Here is a 21,012-nt window from a genome sequence, read left to right as displayed (position 1 = left end):
ACCACCCCAGACCCTAGATTTTCCTAATCCAGCTGATCTGGGTGAATCCCTGAGCAGGGGATACAGTGCCTGTCACTTCAAAGTAAGACAGTCCCAGGTAGTCGCTAATCTGATTTCCCACCAGAGTGCTCCTTCCCCTATCAGGCCCTGGGAGTGCAGGTTTACTCACTTAGTCCTTCTCCTGTATTGCTGGTGGGTTGGTGGCGGCTACTGGGCCTTCTAGGTGGTCCTCTCTCAGGGGGCCGGTGAAGTCCCAAGCTTTCCTCCTTACAAGATTCCTGCCTGGATGTGAGCCTCTCTCCCATCTGGGCCCCCTCCCAGTTCTCCTGCTCTCCAGCTTCACTTCCTCATCTTCCACCTGAACTCTACTCCAACTCTCCTGCTGCTGAGCAGGCTCAGTTACTATTAAAGGCTGTCCTGGCCCTTGCCAAGCCTCCTGTTGGGAATTGGCCACGATACTCTAAGAGTACAGTCCAGCCACTCCTCTCCTTTCTCCAAAGTTCTAGAACAGGGGGAAATCCCAGAAAGCTGGTCTGCAGAGCCTCTCAGCTCTGATCTAAATTTGACCCACCTGGCTACCACACCCAGGCTGCTTCTCAGCCTTCTGACTAGCAATTAAAGCTAAAGCTCCCCCTAGCTACCTAGGAGGGTGCTACATAATGCATGCTAGTAGTCTTCTGACCTTACTTGCTGCAGCTTGGCATTGCATGCTATCACTGAGTCTGTTATCTACTAGGATGCCTGGATCCTTTTCCATCTTTGATTACCCTAGAGCAGTGTTTCTCAAATAATGAGTCATGACCCAAAAGTGGGTAGTGACCAGGGGCGGGCTTTCAATTTCACTAGCGCTGTGATTACTGCACTATCCATTTTGGAAGGAAGCCATTTGTTTACAGTTCATATAAGTGCATATACGTTTTAGAATACTGCGTAAGTTTTGTGGAATACATTATGTTTCAGAAATTAAATAATTTTTGGGTCGCAACTTAATGACCAAGGACAAATGTGGGTCCTGAGGTTCCACAGGTTGAGAACCACTGCCCTTGAGGTTCTCCCCCAGCCATGCATATTTTTGGCTCCTTCTACACATACATCACATGGTGCATTTACAATGAGGTAAATTTTAGACCTCATTCATATGGGCATACCGTTCAAACCACCTGTACATTCTGATCCATGAATCGGCCCTGCATGATGTACACTCCAGAATGCGCTTGGAGATCCATGCAGATCCCTGTAGCCAACCAACTGACATTGATTTATACAGGCTGCCTGCATGCAGACACACAGAACAACTGGATAAAAGTGGCCATGTGAATGAGGAAACATGTTACCTTTCATCCATTTAGAAGGTGCACTTTACTGCAAATTGCACCAAAATAACAATGCGATAAGTTGTGAACCCATACAAGAAAACTCATTAAACCTCCACATTTTAAGAATTATGTGTGCCCTTTTTTTATTTAAAACAGTTTAATTATTGAGAAAATACCTGTTGATCCTGCCAGTGACTTTAACTTCCTGATGTACAGTGACAACCACATGCAGGCACATATAGATTCCGCAGCATGGATACTGCAATGCATATGCTCTGGTTCTGTAGAATAAATAAAAGCTATAACTGTACATGGCTAACAGTGCCCCCTACTACTACCTAATGTCCCTTCTACTCTTACCTCTTCACTTTTCAGCAATGCCTGCAGGGGTAGGGAGAATGTAAGTAAGCAGCCAGGACAAATAGTAAGTGGTGGGCACACACCACTTTTTTTCTGAAATCTGGTCATGTGCACTACGGTTGCAATGCCGTAGAGGCTATATGTACCTGCAGGCCCTTTCCGTCCCAGTGCTCACACTCCTCTTCTTAAGTACGGCTCACTGTGTCCCCTTGCAACTCAAAGCTTGCATATCACATGGCTTACCCCCCCCCCCCTTCCTAATGTAACCTACAAAGTAAAGAAAAAAAGGTATTGCTGGTGGAGAGCCCTACTTTTATTTATTTATTTTTTTTAATTTAAATATTTATTAGTTTTTCATATTATTACAAAAAATTCCATAAGAAGAGACACAATACGTATACATAATCAGTACATTTCTTCTTTGCCCCTTCTAATTACCTCTTTTCTTTCCCTCCCCTCCCTACCCGTTCCCCCCCCCCCTTCCCCCTCCCTCCCCTCTGCAAGATCTCCAATCTCTCTAGGCCCAATAACTTTAAATAACTTCCTAGTTTACAATTTTCTATATTTTTCTTTCAATCCTGATTTTTCCCATTTTTCCCATCGCGAATAGTATATTTCCAACCTATCTTCCTGTATATAGTAAGATTTTTCCATTCTACTAATCTGGATTACCCTATTGATCCAATCCTCCTCCATCGGCACCTCTGTCTTCCGCCAAAACTTGAGTATCAACCCTTTTGCAGCACTTAAGTAGTACCATACGCCTGTTTCTTTATATTTATTTACTGTTGTCTCAACATTATGTAGGAGACATATGGTTGGGTCTAACCCTATGTCCTTTCCAGTTATTATTTCTATTAAATTCACTATTGTCTTCCAGAAAACCTGAATTTTTGGACATTGCCACCATATGTGAAACACCGTGCCCTCCTCCCCACATCCTCTCCAACACATTTTTGAATTCTCCCCACTCATCTTGTGCTCGGTGCTCGGTGTGATATGCCATCGTGTCAAACATTTATAGTTAATCTCAACGTCTCTCATACTAACACTCTCGTGTACCAGTCTGAATATCTTATTCTGTTGATCCTCATCTATCACCACCTCCATATCTCTTTCCCAATTTGTTATAAAAATTAACTTTGTGTCTGTGTCTAATTCTGTGAGTATTCTATACATTTTTGTAACACCGTGTTTCCCATCTCTACGTGTTTCTAATAGCTTTTCAAACATATTCCACTCCTTTTTTAATCTTAAGGGTTTTGGGAGATTTCCAATGAAACATTTTAATTGATGAAATTTCCACTCATCCATTCTATTAAACATATCTCTCTCCCTCTCTTTTAATTCTTTAAATGTTCTCAATTCCCCCTCTACCAATACGTCTCTCAATTGGATATCTTCCTTTTTAAACCATCTCCCTGATATCTCATCCTTTCCTGGAGGGAAATACTCCGTGTTTGCAAGAGTCATTAATATAGAGTTAAATTCCCATTTCATGTGTTTATGTAAATTATCCCATGTCCTTAAAACGTTTAAAGTGTAAGTGCTTGTGTTTTCTTTAATTTTTTTATAATGTGCTGGAACCCATATCATCTTACTCAAACGAATTCCACTCAGTTCGTTTTCTATTTTTACCCAAATTTTTCCCTTATGGTTAAATGTCCAATCATAGATTCTTGCTAAAATTACTGCTTTATAGTATCTCTTGACATCAGGTAGTCCCATTCCCCCTTTCTCTTTAGTCCTACTTAGTGTTTCGTATGATATTCTTGGTTTTTTATTCCTCCATATATATTTTGTTAACATTCTTCTCATTATCTTAAAAAACGCCTCTGGGAGTTTGATTGGAACCATTTGAAATCTATAGAGTATTTTAGGTATAATTACCATTTTAACTAGGTTTATACGTCCTATCCATGATGGGTTTCCTCCTTCTAATCTTTTTAATTCTTCCTTAGTCTCATTTATCAGAGAAATATAGTTTAATCTATACAGTTGTTTATATGAGGTGGCTATTTTTATTCCTAGGTATTTAATATCTTTTTCTCTCCATATAAAGGGGAATTCTTTTTGTAGCTTTTCTTTTTCGCTCTTTGGTATGTTGATGTTCAGAATCTCTGTTTTTGTTGGATTAATTTTTAGATTTGATAATTCACCATATTCCTTCAGGGTCTCCATTATACTTGGTAGTGTTATTCGGGGGTTGCCTACATAAAACAATAGGTCGTCCGCAAAGGCCGCTACTTTATGTTCTATATTTTCTATCTGGATTCCCTTTACTGCTCCACTATTCCTTATTATTGACAACAAGGGTTCCAATGTCAAAACGTACAACAAGGGGGACAATGGGCAGCCCTGTCTTGTTCCATTGGACATCCCAATGGATTCCGACCTCTCCCCATTTACCGTGATGATTGCGGTGGGCTCCCTATATAATTTACCTATCCACTCCCGCATTCTCTCTCCAATCCCCAGCACTTCCAAGTTGTCCATCATAAAGCCCCAGTCCACTCTATCAAACGCCTTTTCGGCATCAATTGACAAGAGCACCACCGGGGCTTTTCCTTTTCTACTTTTCTGAATAAGCATTAAAGTTCTCAACCCGTTGTCTCTACCCTCTCTCCCTGGGACAAAGCCCACCTGATCTCCATGGATCCATTCAGGCATTAGATCTTTCAGCCTGTTTGCTAAAACCTTTGCGTATAGCTTGGTATCAGTGTTCAATAATGAAATTGGTCTGTAGCTAGAGCACTGAGAAGGATATTTTCCCTCCTTATGGATGAGAACGACATGGGCCTGAAGGGATTCCCTCCTCACCTCCATCCCGCCTCCCAAATCATTCATATACTTCTTCAACTTCGGTAACAGTAATTCACTAAATTTTTTATAGTACTTAACTGTATAACCATCCGGGCCTGGGCTTTTCCCACCCCCTGTACTTCTTAATGCTACCTCTATTTCTTCCTGGGAGATTTCCGCGTCCATGGAGTTCAATTGCGTTTCACTGAGCTTTGGTAATCTCGCATTTTTTAAATATATCATCCTTTTTTCGTTAATACCTTCTCTAATTTCTTTGGGTGTACCTTAGGGACTAATGTTGTACAACTTTCTATAATACTCCATGAATACTTTAATAATTTCTTTAGTTGAATGTACCAACTCCCCCTTAGGACTTTTTATCTTTTCTATATAATTCCTATTTTTCTTTTTATTCAGGGCTCTCATTAAGTATTTTCCTGGTCTATCTCCCCATCTATATCTTTCATTTAATACTTTGTTATATACTCTTCTCCTCTCCTCTTCCATCAATCTCTCTAACTTGTCTTTTTTATCCGTTAACTTCTGTCTTGTTTCTGTTGTTATTTTCTTCTTATGTATCTGCTCCAAGTCCAGGATTTCTTTTAGGAGTCCACTAACCCTCTCTCTTCTTTCTTTTTTTTTTCCTTGCTCCCATCGCAATCAAGTTTCCTCTTATATATACACCTTATGGCTTTCCCATACTGTAGCTGTCGATACTTCCTCTGTCTCATTCTCCTTGAAATATACCTTAATCTCTTCCCTGATCTTCTGCACAATATCCTCATCTAAGAGAAGAGCCTCATTTAACCTCCATCCTAAACCTCCCGTCCACCTTGCTCCCCATCCTATTTTCATTATGACAGGGGCATGATCCGAGAAAGTTCTTATCTCTATTTCTATTTTAACCAGCAGCTCAATGAGTTGATGATCTATTAAAATGTAATCCAATCTCGAGTATATCTCTTGTGCATTAGAGAAGAAGGTGTAGTCTCTGTCTTTCATATGCATTATTCTCCAGGTGTCCACCAGTTGGTACTCGTGGATCACCTTCTTCAAACCTCTCAGAGACCTACCCCCCTCTCTCTGCACAAGGGAGGTTGAATCCTTTTGTGGGTCCATACAGAGATTTAAATCTCCCGCTACTATCAAACGCCCTTTTTTGAAGTCTATCAATTTTTTCAACAGACCCTTCAAATAGATCTCCGGCTTTTTGTTGGGGAAATATATGTTGGCTATCGTACACTCGATACCCTGTAATTTACCTTTCAAAAACAGGAATCTCCCCTCCGGATCGGTCCTTCTATCCTCCAGCTCAAATCTCATATTCTTAGCCAACCCTATTGCCAACCCTTTTGCTCTTTTAATTGGAGAGTCAGCGTAATACCATGTTGGATAGTACTTGGATTTTAATTTCACATTTGACTCTATCTCAAAATGTGTTTCCTGTAAAAATACCACTGACGCTGCCCTATGATGTAACTCTTTAAACAACTTAAATCTTTTCCCAGGACAGTTCAACCCATTCACATTATATGTTATAAACTGTATTTCTTCCATCCTTATTAATTCTCTCTATCTCTCCTCTATTACGCCTCCTCCTATTAGGCCCTACTTTCTTGCAACATATTAACCCAACCTCCCCTCCTCCCACCCCTACCTCCCCTCCCCCCCCAACCTCCCACCCAACTTCCATCTCCCACTCCCACCCCTCCCCCCTCCCCCCTTCTCTTCTTTTTCCCCTACCCGTATTTAGGCTTATGAACTGTCTACAAATCATTTGTGGATCTGTTTCCACCTTTGATTTAAAACTTAGGGCGTAAGCTCCGCCCATGCACGGCTCGCCTCTCCTCCGACCCCCCCAGATCCCCTCTCTCTATCATCTAAGTTCAAAAAGAATCTTTACTTCCCTCCCTTCGCCAGAGCGTTCTGGAGGACCTCAACATCCGGAGGGGAGAGACCAGGGGCGAGAGATGGAAGCGGGAGAGAGAGAGGGAAAAAAAAAAAAAAAAAACAGAACATAATTTCTACTTAATTCTCCCTCCTCTCCCTCCCCAACCCCAAAATCTCCCTCCACGTCCCCCCAACCCGTTGCCAGTCCTCTTTTCTTGTATCATCTGTATCTCCTTTATTTTCTTCTTCTTCTTCTTCCCATCCCACTATCTCCATTCTTTGCAAATCCAGTCTCTCACAAAAATCCCTTAGTTCCTCCGGAAATCTCAAGTAAGCTGTGACCCCATTTTTCCAGCCAACCAGAGATGCTGAGGTACCCCATCTATACTGCACATTCTGTTTCCTCATTTGCTCCAACAGGGGTCTCAGGGCTCTCCTTCTCCATAGGGTCTCTGCTGTTAAGTCCGCATAAATTTGAATAGTCAAATCTCCATACTTAATTAATGATCTTCCCTTGATCTTCTTCCAGATCTCATCTTTGACCCCAAACTTTTGGAACTGGACAATTATGTCTCTCGATCTTTCCTTCCCAATGGCCTGTTTGAACTTTCCTATTCTGAACACTCCATCTAACTTGATCCCATCTGTTTCAGGTCTGTCTCTTATGGAGTTCAAGTTTTTTCTCACTAATTCGTATAGTGTTTCACCTTTTGCAGTCTCTGGAATCCCACGTACTCTAATGTTACACCTTCTTTCTTTATTTTCCTGGGCTTCCATCCTATAGATCAATTTTTTCTGGGTGTTTTCCAATTGGTTTATTTTTTTCCTTAGGTTATCTATGATTTGGGCCTGATTTTTAAATTTCTCCTCTGTTTCCTCCATTCTTAATAGCAGGTGCCCTAGATCATTTCGGATAGCTGTCATTTCATGTTTTATCATTTTTTCCAAATTTTGAAACATTTCTATCATCTCCTTCTTGTTTGGTACTTGTAGTTCTCCTTCCGATTCTCTTTTTCCCGAACCATCCTCTATTTGTTGGCTACCACTGCTATTCATGCCCAATGATAATCTAGGACTACTACCTGAACTAGTGTCCATTTCCCCTTTTGCGCATGCGCCTTGGGCCCTTTCTGGCGTGGTATTTCCATGTGATGTAAATTTCTTTATTGTTCCTGTTTGAGACCCTCTGGGCCCTGCTGCCTTGGGACCTTTATTCTTCATATCCTCTGTAAATTCCTTTTATTAATTTTTTCCTTCTATATCCTCAAGATGGGATTAAACCTCTCCTTTGTAATTTCTGGACCAGACCAACTTGCGATTTTCTTATGTGTTTTAATTTCCTAGGACACCTGGGCCTCCTCTCTTCTTCTCTTCTAACCCCTGGGAATCCTCCCCTCCCCTCTTTCACCCCCTGGTCTCCTATGTCACTCAGGGGTCCACAACACAGTACTCCCCCAGTAGCTTTCACTCACCCTTCCCTTCTCAGGACGGTGGCTCCATTCTTGTACGGATAGTCTTCCCTGCTGCTCAGTCCTGGGGGGGATTCCTCAGGGTTTCCGATGCTGTGTTATTTTTCTTTCTTCTTTCCTCTTTTAGGGTTCGTCCCAGGGAGGCAGGATAGGTTCCTGGTATTCCTGGGTCCACCAGGCCCAGGTTCGGACAGCCAGCCAGGGGGATATCGAGAGCTGTAAGAGTCTCCCTGTCACATCGGGGAGGCAACCGGCTTCCACTTTCCCCCGACTCTCCTGCTCCCTGTCTGCCTTCGGCCGGCCGGTGTCCCTGACTCCCAGGGATGCACCGCGACTGGACACGTGCACCGGCCGCGCCTCCTCGTCCTCGTCTCCCGGCAACAGGCTCAGCGTCCCAGCCTCTCTCTACTGCTCTCCAGCTCCCCGGCTCCCCGGCTCTTCCAACCGCGGACCGCTACTCATGAGGGGAAGCCCCCCAGGCCGAGGTAGGACTCAGCCATCAAGAGCTCCACAGCACTGGGGGGAATTAAGACCGAAGATAGGGGGGGTCGGTCGGAGAAGCTCGTGCGAGAGCTCCTACCACGAGCTCTCCGCCGCCGCCATAGTCAGGCTCCGCCCTCAGAGCACAATCTACAGTTGTGGCCAAAATTATTCAACCCCCACTGAAATTGAGTGTTTTGGCCAGTTTGACATTGCTTTTGATCATTCAGTCATCTTGCTTACATTTACATTAAAGAGGCACTTGTAGGTCAGACAAATATAACATAACAGTTATAATGAAATAACCACAAATGTCTTTTCTGTGCTCACAGCATTATCAGTTTTATTCAACCCCCAAGTGACATTCAATCTTAGTACTTAGTACAGCATCCTTTTACAGTTATAACAGCTTTTAAACGTGAAGCATAGCTTGACACAAGTGTCTTGCAGCGATCTACGGGTATCTTCGCCCATTCTTCATGGGCAAAGGCCTCCAGTTCAGTCACATTCTTAGGCTTGCGCACTGCAACTGCTTTCTTTAAGTCCCACCAGAGGTTCTCAATCGGATTTAAGTCTGGTGACTGCGATGGCCACTCCAAAATGTTCCAGCCTTTCCTCTGCAACCATGCTCTAGTGGACTTGGAGGTATGCTTGGGATCATTGTCCTGTTGAAAGGTCCAACGTCTCCCAAGCCTCAGGTGTGTGACGGACTGCATCACGTTTCCATCCAATATCTCCTGGTACTGAAGAGAATTCATGGTACCTTGCACACGCTGAAGCTTCCCTGTACCTGCAGAAGCAAAACAGCCCCAAAGCATGATTGACCCTCCACCATGCTTCACAGTAGGCAAGGTGTTCTTTTCATCATAGGCCTTGTTCTTCCTCCTCCAAACATAGCGTTGATCCATGGGCCCAAACAGTTCTAATTTTGTTTCATCAGTCCACAGAACACTATCCCACAACTTTTGTGGTTTGTCCACATGGCTTTTGGCATACTGCAGTCGACTCTTCTTATTCTTTGGAGACAGCAAGGGGGTACGCCTGGGAGTTCTGGCACGGAGGCCTTCATTACGCAGTGTGCGTCTTATTGTCTGGGCTGAAACTTCTGTACCCACATCTGACAAATCTTTTCTCAGTTCCTCAGCAGTCACACGGGGACTTCTCTCCACTCTACGCTTCAGGTAGCGCACAGCAGTCGAAGTCAGCATCTTCTTTCTGCCACGACCAGGTAGCGTTTCAACAGTGCCCTTTGCCTTGAATTTGCGAATGATGCTTCCTAAGGTGTCTCTTGGTATGTTTAACATCTTTGCAATCTTCTTATAGCCATTGCCCTTCCTGTGAAGAGAAATCACCTCTTCTCTTGTCTTCCTGGACCATTCTCTTGCCTTCACCATGTTTGTAACCACACCAGTAAATGTCTAGAAGGAGCTGAGTATCACAGTCATTTTAAAGCTGCCTAATTGGTGCTTATTATGCTTGATTGCTGCTCGGTGACATCCACAGGTGTTTTCAATACCTGATGGAAAGCACCTGTATGAACCTCTGTTCTTCAGAGTGGTAGTCTTTAAGGGGTTGAATAATTGTGGCAATGAAGAAACCACATAAGAACCATTTACTACTGTATTACATAAACAATTGATGTCATTTTAGTTGCATTTGGGTAGTTACAACGTCCTTGTAGGATTTGATTCTGAATACAATTCCAAATGTACACTATAGTCCCTAAACCCCTTTACAGCATTGGGGGTTGAATAATTTTGGCCACAACTGTATGTTAACCCCCCGAGAGCCCTACTTTTAGAACTGGAGATAGCCATCTGGGTTTACAACCACTTGGAAGTATTTTTAATGCAAAGACCGAAAATTGCAAGTTAAAAATAGGGCATGTAAGAATACCTGAACATCTGTAGAAATAGAATGTTCCAACTGATGTGAAGGCATAACAGTAGGGCATAGAATTCTCCATGACTTTTTGGAAAAAGCTCTGCAGCAGTACAACCTAGAGATTATAAGCCTCCCCCCTACTATATCATTATGCTTTACATATTGGGCAGAGAACATCACTACACAGAACAATCCGGCTCCTTCCAGCCTTCCAGTTCTGCCCTCCTGCTTGATTGTTCTGCCTTATGCTTGATTGTCACCTGCATTTAGTAAATAGAAAAAAGTGGCTAATAAAAGAGCTAAAGAGCCTCGTTACACCCCAATTTTCTGGAAAAAATGACAGAAACCATCCTGTAAGGCAGGGGTGTCAATCTCCATTTCGTCATGGGCCGTATCAGCATTACGGTTGCCCTCAAAGAGCAGGTTGTATCAGTAAGACTAAATGTCTAGAGCAACACACCCCCCATTACATCAGTCAAGAATCCCACACACTCCCTAACATCTTCGTGCACCCCCTTTGGGGCAGAGCTGGAAAGCAGACAGTGCAGGGTCTGGAGGAGGACCAGAGGAGGAATTGAGTCAGTTATGAGAGTCTGCTGAATGCTGAGACCAGCGGAGGCAGAGATGAGGGAGTGCTGCAGCTGCACTGAGGAGCAGGATTTGGCTCCTCTTTGCTGCCAACTGCTGAGAAAAGGTGGGGGCGGAGACAAGGGGTACCTGCAGGAGAGGTGCAAGGGCCACATGAAATGGCCTGGAGGGCCGGATTCGGCCTGTGGGCCTTGTGTTTGACACCTGTGCTGTAAGGGAATGATTACATCATTACACTACATGCATGATTGCACACATCACTAGTAACTTCTTCTGTTACACTACACTACATGCATGATTGCACACATCACTAGTAACTTCTTCCCTTCCCACTAATGTTGAGAATACATATTGGACCAAAAAATCTGAAAATGGGTATATGGTTATTGTAAAAAATGCATAAAGCAAAGGATAACACAGATTTGCAAGTATGTTGTATGCAACAACTTTACCTTACAATTTCATAGTGTTTGCATAAAAATTGTTTTACTTCTAGTATCTTTTTTGTGGTACTTTTAGAAAGATCTTTAGGGATTCCATAATATATGACACTCTGAATTGAGATATTAAAGTCCAACTCCAGGCTATTGGTAAATTTACATGCAGTGGGTCCCCCTTGCAATGCATGGTTAAAAGCTCGCTTGGCCTTATTCTTCACTCCCCCAGCATTCACTGCTCTTCTCTGCTGTTCGACACTGTGGAATGTGAGCAGCTCCTTGCTGTCCTCCCATACAATGGAGGTCTACCAGTCTTGCCCTGTATATGATGATTAGAGATGAGCGAATCGAAGTAGGCGAAGTGGAATTCGTTTCGAATATTGGAAAAATCGAAATTTTTCCTAAAATGGCGGCAACATGTGCGGCGACGGAGCGGGGATGTCTGGGAAGGCGCGCAGACAAGGCGCGCTGACCCATAATGCATTCATTAATGACATGTGATCGCATTAGCCAATCAGCAGCCAGCCAGCCAGCACTGTGTAATGGTCGAGCTATAAATGGCGGCCATTTTAGAATTCTCCATTTGCCTCCAGTCATTCAAGAGAGGCAGACCTCTCTGTATTAGGGACAGAGTTAGGGCCACAGAAACGTTACTTAGGGACAGAGAAACGTTACTTAGGGACAGAGAAACGTTACTTAGGGCCACAGAAACGTTACTTAGGGACAGAGAAACGTTACTTAGGGCCACAGAAACGTTACTTAGGGACAGAGAAACGTTACTTAGGGCCACAGAAACGTTACTTAGGGACAGAGAAACGTTACTTAGGGACAGAGAATCGTTACTTAGGGACAGAGAATCGTTACTTAGGGACAGAGAATCGTTACTTAGGGCCACAGAATCGTTACTTAGGGCCACAGAAACGTTACTTAGGGCCACAGAAACGTTACTTAGGGCCACAGAAACGTTACTTAGGGCCACAGAATCGTTACTTAGGGCCACAGAAACGTTACTTAGGGCCACAGAAACGTTACTTAGGGCCACAGAATCGTTACTTAGGGACACAGAATTGTTACTCAGGGACACAGAATTGTTACTGAGGGACACAGAACCGTTACTTAGGGCCACAGAAACGTTACTCAGGGACACAGAATTGTTACTGAGGGACACAGAACCGTTACTTAGGGCCACAGAAACGTTACTTAGGGACACAGAATTGTTACTCAGGGACAGACACAGACACAGAATTGTTACTGAGGGACACAGAATTGTTACTGAGGGCCACAGAACCGTTACTTAGGGCCACAGAAACGTTACTCAGGGCCACAGAATTGTTACTGAGGGCCACAGAACCGTTACTTAGGGCCACAGAAACGTTACTTAGGGACACAGAATTGTTACTCAGGAACAGACACAGAATTGTTACTGAGGGCCACAGAACCGTTACTTAGGGCCACAGAAACGTTACTCAGGGACACAGAATTGTTACTGAGGGCCACAGAACCGTTACTTAGGGCCACAGAAACGTTACTTAGGGACACAGAATTGTTACTCAGGGACAGACACAGAATTGTTACTCCGGGACACAGAATTGTTACTGAGGGTCACAGAACCGTTACTTAGGGCCACAGAATTGTTACTCAGGGACAGACACAGAATTGTTACTCAGGGACACAGAATTGTTACTGAGGGACACAGAACCGTTACTTAGGGCCACAGAAACGTTACTCAGGGACACAGAATTGTTACTGAGGGCCACAGAACCGTTACTTAGGGCCACAGAAACGTTACTTAGGGACACAGAATTGTTACTCAGGGACAGACACAGAATTGTTACTGAGGGACACAGAATTGTTACTGAGGGCCACAGAACCGTTACTTAGGGCCACAGAAACGTTACTCGGACACAGAATTGTTACTGAGGGCCACAGAACCGTTACTTAGGGCCACAGAAACTTTACTTAGGGACACAGAATTGTTACTCAGGGACAGACACAGAATTGTTACTGAGGGACACAGAATTGTTACTGAGGGCCACAGAACCGTTACTTAGGGCCACAGAAACGTTACTCGGACACAGAATTGTTACTGAGGGCCACAGAACCGTTACTTAGGGCCACAGAACCGTTACTTAGGGCCACAGAACCGTTACTTAGGGACACAGAATTGTTACTCAGGGACAGACACAGAATTGTTACTCAGGGACAGACACAGAATTGTTACTGAGGGACACAGAATTGTTACTGAGGGCCACAGAACCGTTACTTAGGGCCACAGAAAGGTTACTCGGACACAGAATTGTTACTGAGGGCCACAGAACCGTTACTTCGGGCCACAGAAACGTTACTTAGGGACACAGAATTGTTACTCAGGGACAGACACAGAATTGTTACTCAGGGCCACAGAATTGTTACTCAGGGCCACAGAATTGTTACTGAGGGCACAGAACCGTTACTTAGGGCCACAGAAACGTTACTCAGGGACACAGAATTGTTACTGAGGGCCACAGAACCGTTACTTAGGGCCACAGAAACGTTACTTAGGGCCACAGAATTGTTACTCAGGGACAGGCACAGAATTGTTACTGAGGGACACAGAATTGTTACTGAGGGCCACAGAACCGTTACTTAGGGCCACAGAAACGTTACTCAGGGACACAGAATTGTTACTGAGGGCCACAGAAACGTTACTTAGGGCCACAGAAACGTTACTTAGGGACACAGAATTGTTACTCAGGGACAGACACAGAATTGTTACTGAGGGACACAGAATTGTTACTGAGGGCCACAGAACCGTTACTTAGGGCCACAGAAACGTTACTCAGGGACACAGAATTGTTACTGAGGGCCACAGAACCGTTACTTCGGGCCACAGAAATGTTACTTAGGGACACAGAATTGTTACTCAGGGACAGACACAGAATTGTTACTCAGGGCCACAGAATTGTTACTGAGGGCACAGAACCGTTACTTAGGGCCACAGAAACGTTACTTAGGGCCACAGAATTGTTACTCAGGGACAGACACAGAATTGTTACTGAGGGACACAGAATTGTTACTCAGGGACACAGAATTGTTACTGAGGGACACAGAATTGTTACTCAGGGACAGACACAGAATTTTTACTCAGGGACAGACACAGAATTGTTACTGAGGGACACAGAATTGTTACTGAGGGACACAGAATTGTTACTGAGGGACACAGAATTGTTACTGAGGGACACAGAATTGTTACTGAGGGACACAAAATTGTTACTGAGGGACACAGAGTTGTTACTGAGGGACACAGAATTGTTACTGAGGGACACAGAATTGTTACTCAGGGCCACAGAATTGTTACTCAGGGACAGACACAGAATTGTTACTCAGGGTCACAGAATCGTTGAATTAAAGAGTATGTCAGACAACATGCAGAGGAGTGGCAGAGGAAGCAATGTTTTAGGAGCGAGCAGACGTGGCAGCAGAGGAAGGGGTCGAGGCAGCACTAGTCGCAGCCAGAGGCCAGTGCTCCCGGTGTCATCCAGCGGTCGTGTCTCCACCGACAACCCTGCCGTCATCTATTTGTTGGCTCGGTCGTCTTCCTCTTCCCAGGTCACCTCTGACACCTACAGCCAACGGTCGGTGTGTACGTCAGACACAACCGTTAGTTGGCATGGCCCGGGAGCAAGCCCACTGAAATCACGTGTCCTCTACCTGCCCCTGTCCTTTGCTGTTCCCTCACCAAGCGAAGTATCGCATGCTGTGGGCTCAGCCCCACTGTACAGTGAGGAAGAGCTAACAGAGGGCGGTCAGGAACGGGGGGAGACATCCGCCTCTTCAGCAGCCAGGCGAAGAAGTACTGGCGAGGAGAGTGGCTCGGTAGCCGGTCTAGAGACAGGTCTGTCTCCTGACCCAGACGCAGCCGAGGGGGCTAGTAGTGAGGCGGAGACCCTACTTGATGATGAGGAGGTTGATCGCACTTGGCAGCCTTGTCGTCATCAGGCAATTTCTTCCGCATCATCAGGAGAAGAGGGTGCCAGCTTGGCAGCGAGCGAAACAGTCGGTGGGTTGCCCAGGAGGCAGCAGGGTCACAGCAGTGTCAGTGGAGCCAAACGGCCACGGAGTAGAGCACCAGCTCCACTGCAGCCTACCACCACGGCCAGTAGTGGTGCCGGTGTGCACGGAGGAAGTAGCAGTCAGCCAGTGAGGAGTAGCGGGGGCAAAGTTTCCTACTCGGCGGTGTGGCAATTTTTCGTCAAGCCGCCCGAGGAAGTAAACGTAGCCGTATGTCGACTATGTGGCCAGAAAGTCAAGCGTGGCCAGGGGGCCCATGTTGGGACTACAGCGTTGTGTCAGCATATGCAGCGTCGCCATTTGGTGGCCTGGGAAAACCGTGATAAAGATACGGCGGTTCTGCCTGACCCAGCCCCCGCTCCATCACCCGCTCCGTTACTTGCTCCGTCACCCGACGTCAATCGCCCTCTATCAGCCAGTCAAGGCTCCAACACCTCTGCTGAGGGGAGTTGTCGCTCGTTGGCATCTTCCGCTCGTTCAGATGCTCCTTCTCCTGCTACTCCTCTTCACGGATTCCGTCAGCAGTCTTTCTTGGAATCCGTTTCCAAGAGACAACAGTTTGCGAGCACGCACCCGACGGTGCAAAAGCTGAACGTCCTCCTGTCCAAGTTGCTGGTGCTGCAGTCCCTCCCTTTCCAACTGGTGGACTCAGCACCTTTCCGAGAAATGATGGCTTGTGCCGCGCCGCGGTGGAGAGTGCCAAGCCATCATTTCTTCGCCAAAAAGGCAGTGCCAGCCCTGCATTCACATGTAGAAGAGATGGTGGGCCAGTCTTTGAGCATGTCGGTCTCTGCCAAAGTGCACGGCAGCGCCGACGTGTGGAGCTGTAACTACGGTCAGGGACAGTACATGTCATTTACGGCCCACTGGGTGAACGTGGTGCCGTCACAGCCGCACCAGCAACTTGGACAGGTCACGACGCTTTTGCCTCCACGTTTGCACGTCCTTGGTCCAGCAAAGATGTCCGCCTCTACCACCTCTTCTTCCGCCGTGTCCTCAGTCGCCACCCCCGTGCCAAGTCCCATTACCCGACCGGCATATCACATGTGCAGGGCGCAACGGTGTCACGCTGTGCTGCACCTGGTATGCCTTGGCGAACGTAGTCACACAGGGGAGGAACTTCTGAGTGTAATGAACAGAGAAATCGACAGATGGCTGTCTCCGCGCAAACTGAAAATCGGAACCATGTTGACCGACAACGGAAAGAACATGGTGTCTGCTCTGCGTCAAGGAAGGTTGTGCCATGCGCCATGCATGGCTCACGTGTTCAATCTGGTTGTCAAGCGGTTCCTAAAATCCACCATCCCACTGCAAGACATCCTTAAAATGTCACGTAAACTTTGCATGCATTTCAGCCATTCCTACAGCGCAAAGCACACCCTCCTTGAGCTGCAGCGGCAGAACGGAATTCCACAGCATCGCCTGATCTGCGACGTTGCAACAAGGTGGAATTCAACCCTACACATGTTAGACCGCCTTTACGAGCAGCGAAAGGCCATCACCGATTTCCTGATGTTACAAGCGGATAAAGGTACTCCCCTGTGTAACTTCGATGTCAGCCATTGGCAGCTCATGCGTGACACCTGCCGCTTGCTCAGGCCCTTTGAGGAGGCCACGCTATTCGTGAGTCGGCAGGACTATGGGATGAACGACGTCATTCCTCTGTTGCACGTCCTGGAACAAATGCTGTTAACAATGGCTGGTCAGGGTGCGGTAGACGTGGCGCACAGATCTCAACGCCACATGACCCCTGTGGGGGCAGGACAGGAAGAAGAGGAGGAGGTAGAGGAGGACATTTGTGCTCAGGAATTATTGAGTGAAATGGGTGGTTTTTCCACTCAGCGGACAGGAGTGGAGGAGCAGGAGCATCTGGTAGAGGAGGAGGAGGAGGAGACAGAGGACCCAGACGCACCGTGGCAGTATGCTGTGGAGATGGAGGCAGAGAGTCCCTCGCATTCCTTGGCACAAATGGCCCATAGCATGCTCGGTTGCTTGCGTAGCGACAGCCGAATAATAACCAACAGACAGAGGGATGACTTTTGGCTGTCCACCTTGGTGGACCCTCGCTACCGTTCCAAAATGGTGGCCTTTTTCACACCTGCTGAGAGGGAGGCCAAAATTACGTACTATAAAAACCACCTATGTAGTCAGTTGGTCTCTGCCTTTCTGCGCCAACGTCCATCCTCAGACACTGTGGGCCCTGTGCGCTCGCGTTCCGCTGCCATGGCAGCAGGAAAGGGGTGGGGTGGTAGGAGCAGTGGCAGCTCCACCAGCAGCGGCTGCCTCAGTCTGCAGTCGATGATGAGTAGCTTTCTTCACCAGCGCAGTGAGGAAACTACTAACCAGCCGCAGCAGCAGCAGCAGCATCAGGTGGACCTGGAGCAGGACCTCAAACAACAGGCTTGGGCCTACTTGGACAGCACCCTGCCAACCGAGGTAGACAATCCCCTTGACTACTGGGCAACGAAACTTGACCTTTGGCCCCAACTAGCTGAATTTGCCCTTGAAAGGCTGTCATGCCCGACCAGTAGCGTGGCATCGGAGCGCGTGTTTAGTGCGGCAGGAGGTATTGTAACTCTGCGGAGGACACGACTGTCCACCCAAAGTGTGGAGAGACTCACGTTTGTGAAAATGAATCAGGCGTGGATTAGTCTGGATTTCAAACCACCAGTTCCTGACACAACTGACTAAATCCGCCATGAATCATGCCCCAAACATGTGCCACTTTCAGGTCTCCTCACACTGCTGCTGTGTTCCATTTTGTCATAGGGTGCTGGCCGATTACGGGCCTCCCATAGCTGCTGCCAGGCCCCTAATCTGCCATGGGCCCCCGTACCGCCTCCTCACGCTACTGCCAGGTCCGCAGTGTGTCATGCCATGTGCCACTTTCAGGTCTCCTCACACTGCTGCTGTGTTCCATTTTGTCATAGGGTGCTGGCAGATTACGTGCCTCACATTGCTGCGGCCAGGCCCCTAATCTGCCATGGGCCCCCGTACCGCCTCCTCACGCTGCTGCCAGGTCCACAGTGTCTCATGGGTCCCTTTACCGCCTCCCATTGCTGCTGTCTCCAACGCCACACTCTGCCATGTGCCACTATCAGGTCTCCTCACACTGCTGCTGGGTTCCATTTTGTCATAGGGTGCTGGCAGATTACGTGCCTCACATTGCTGCGGCCAGGCCCCTAATCTGCCATGGGCCCCTGTACCGCCTCCTCACGCTGCTGCTGGGTCCACAGTGTCTCATGGGTCCCTGTACTGCCTCCCATTGCTGCTGTCTCCAACGCCACACTCTGCCATGTGCCACTATCAGGTCTCCTCACACTGCTGCTGGGTTCCATTTTATCATAGGTTGCTGGCAGATTACAGGCCTCCCATAGGTGCTGCCAGGCCCCTAATCTGCCATGGGCCCCCGTACCGCCTCCTCACGCTGCTGCCAGGTCCACAGTGTCTCATGGGTCCCTGTACCGCCTCCCATTGCTGCTGTCTCCAACGCCACACTCTGCCATGTGCCACTATCAGGTCTCCTCACACTGCTGCTGGGTTCCATTTTGTCATAGGATGCTGGCAGATTACGGGCCTCACATTGCTGCGGCCAGGCCCCTAATCTGCCATGGGCCCCTGTACCGCCTCCTCACGCTGCTGCAAGATCCGCAGTGTGTCATGCCATGTGCCACTTTCAGGTCTCCTCACACTGCTGGTGTGTTTCATTTTGTCATAGGATGCTGGCAGATTACGTGCCTCACATTGCTGCGGCCAGGCCCCTAATCTGCCATGGGCCCCCGTACCGCCTCGTCACGCTGCTGCTGGGTCCACAGTGTGTCATGGGTCCCTGTACGGCCTCCCATTGCTGCTGTCTCCATCGCCACACTCTGCCATGTGCCACTTTCAGGTCTCCTCACACTCCTGCTGGTTTCCATTTTATCATAGGTTGCTGGCAGATTACAGGACTCCCATAGGTGCTGCCAGGCCCCAAATCTGCCATGGGCCCCCGTACCGCCTCGTCACGCTGCTGCTGGGTCCACAGTGTGTCATGGGTCCCTGTACGGCCTCCCATTGCTGCTGTCTCCATCGCCACACTCTGCCATGTGCCACTTTCAGGTCTCCTCACACTCCTGCTGGTTTCCATTTTATCATAGGTTGCTGGCAGATTACAGGCCTTCCATAGGTGCTGCCAGGCCCCAAATCTGCCATGGGCCCCCGTACCGCCTCGTCACGCTGCTGCTGGGTCCACAGTGTGTCATGGGTCCCTGTACGGCCTCCCATTGCTGCTGTCTCCATCGCCACACTCTGCCATGTGCCACTTTCAGGTCTCCTCACACTCCTGCTGGTTTCCATTTTATCATAGGTTGCTGGCAGATTACAGGCCTCCCATAGGTGCTGCCAGGCCCCAAATCTGCCATGGGCCCCCGTACCGCCTCGTCACGCTGCTGCTGGGTCGACAGTGTGTCATGGGTCCCTGTACGGCCTCCCATTGCTGCTGTCTCCATCGCCACACTCTGCCATGTGCCACTTTCAGGTCTCCTCACACTCCTGCTGGTTTCCATTTTATCATAGGTTGCTGGCAGATTACAGGCCTCCCATAGTGCTGCCAGGCCCCAAATCTGCCATGGGCCCCCGTACCGCCTCGTCACGCTGCTGCTGGGTCCACAGTGTGTCATGGGTCCCTGTACCGCCTCCCATTGCTCCCACTCTGCCATGTGCCACTTTCAGGTCTCCTCACACTCCTGCTGGTTTCCATTTTGTCATAGGTTGCTGGCAGGTTACAGGCCTCCCATAGGTGCTGCCAGGCCCCAAATCTGCCATGGGCCCCCGGACCGCCTCGTCACGCTGCTGCTGGGTCCACAGTGTGTCATGGGTCCCTGTACCGCCTCCCATTGCTCCCACTCTGCCATGTGCCACTTTCAGGTCTCCTCACACTCCTGCTGGTTTCCATTTTGTCATAGGTTGCTGGCAGATTACAGGCCTCCCATAGGTGCTGCCAGGCCCCAAATCTGCCATGGGCCCCCGGACCGCCTCGTCACGCTGCTGCTGAGTCCACAGTGTGTCATGGGTCCCTGTACCGCCTCCCATTGCTCCCACTCTGCCATGTGCCACTTTCAGGTCTCCTCACACTCCTGCTGGTTTCCATTTTGTCATAGGTTGCTGGCAGATTACAGGCTTCCCATAGGTGCTGCCAGGCCCCAAATCTGCCATGGGCCCCCGGACCGCCTCGTCACGCTGCTGCTGGGTCCACAGTGTGTCATGGGTCCCTGTACCGCCTCCCATTGCTGCTGTCTCCATCGCCACACTCTGCCATGTGCCACTTTCAGGTCTCCTCACACTCCTGCTGGTTTCCATTTTGTCATAGGGTGCTGTATGGCCTCCCATTGCTGCTGCCTCCACCGCCACACTGTGGCTCCAAACACTGGTTTTGGCCCCGTGACTGGCCAAATGAGTGAAGTGTGCTGTGATTCTAAGATCGACGGCACTCATCTGCATGTCATACTGACTGACAGTATTATTTCTCTTCCCCAGCAGACTCCAAGGGCATTTAAATTAAAGGTACAGTGTTCTGCACTAATATAAAGTCTCTCTGAAGCCTAGAAACACCCTTTTTTAAGTTAAATTCACAGCGAATATATTCGACTCGAATCAAATTTTTTCCACGAATTCGCCGAATCAGTCGAATCGAATTTTTGAATACTTCGCTCATCTTTAATGATGATGTCAGAGAGCCGCGTCTGACCAGGCAGAAAA

At 47.7% G+C, this 21,012-nt stretch overlaps 1 protein-coding gene across 1 annotated transcript in view; it reads left to right on the top strand.

Moving 5' to 3' along the window:
• LOC149449767 (alpha-2-macroglobulin-like) overlaps nucleotides 1–21,012 on the top strand; it is a 124,129-nt gene that overhangs the window by 71,492 nt on the left and 31,625 nt on the right. The gene's annotated exons all lie outside the window — the stretch shown is intronic.

Source organism: Staurois parvus, unplaced genomic scaffold, assembly GCF_062004578.1.
Source record: "Staurois parvus isolate SC_StPar_1 unplaced genomic scaffold, SC_StPar_1.0 ptg000604l, whole genome shotgun sequence".
Taxonomy (NCBI): Eukaryota; Metazoa; Chordata; class Amphibia; order Anura; family Ranidae; genus Staurois; species Staurois parvus.
The sequence above is the reverse complement of the archived record's forward strand: the minus strand, read 5'-3'. Positions and strand labels throughout refer to the sequence as shown.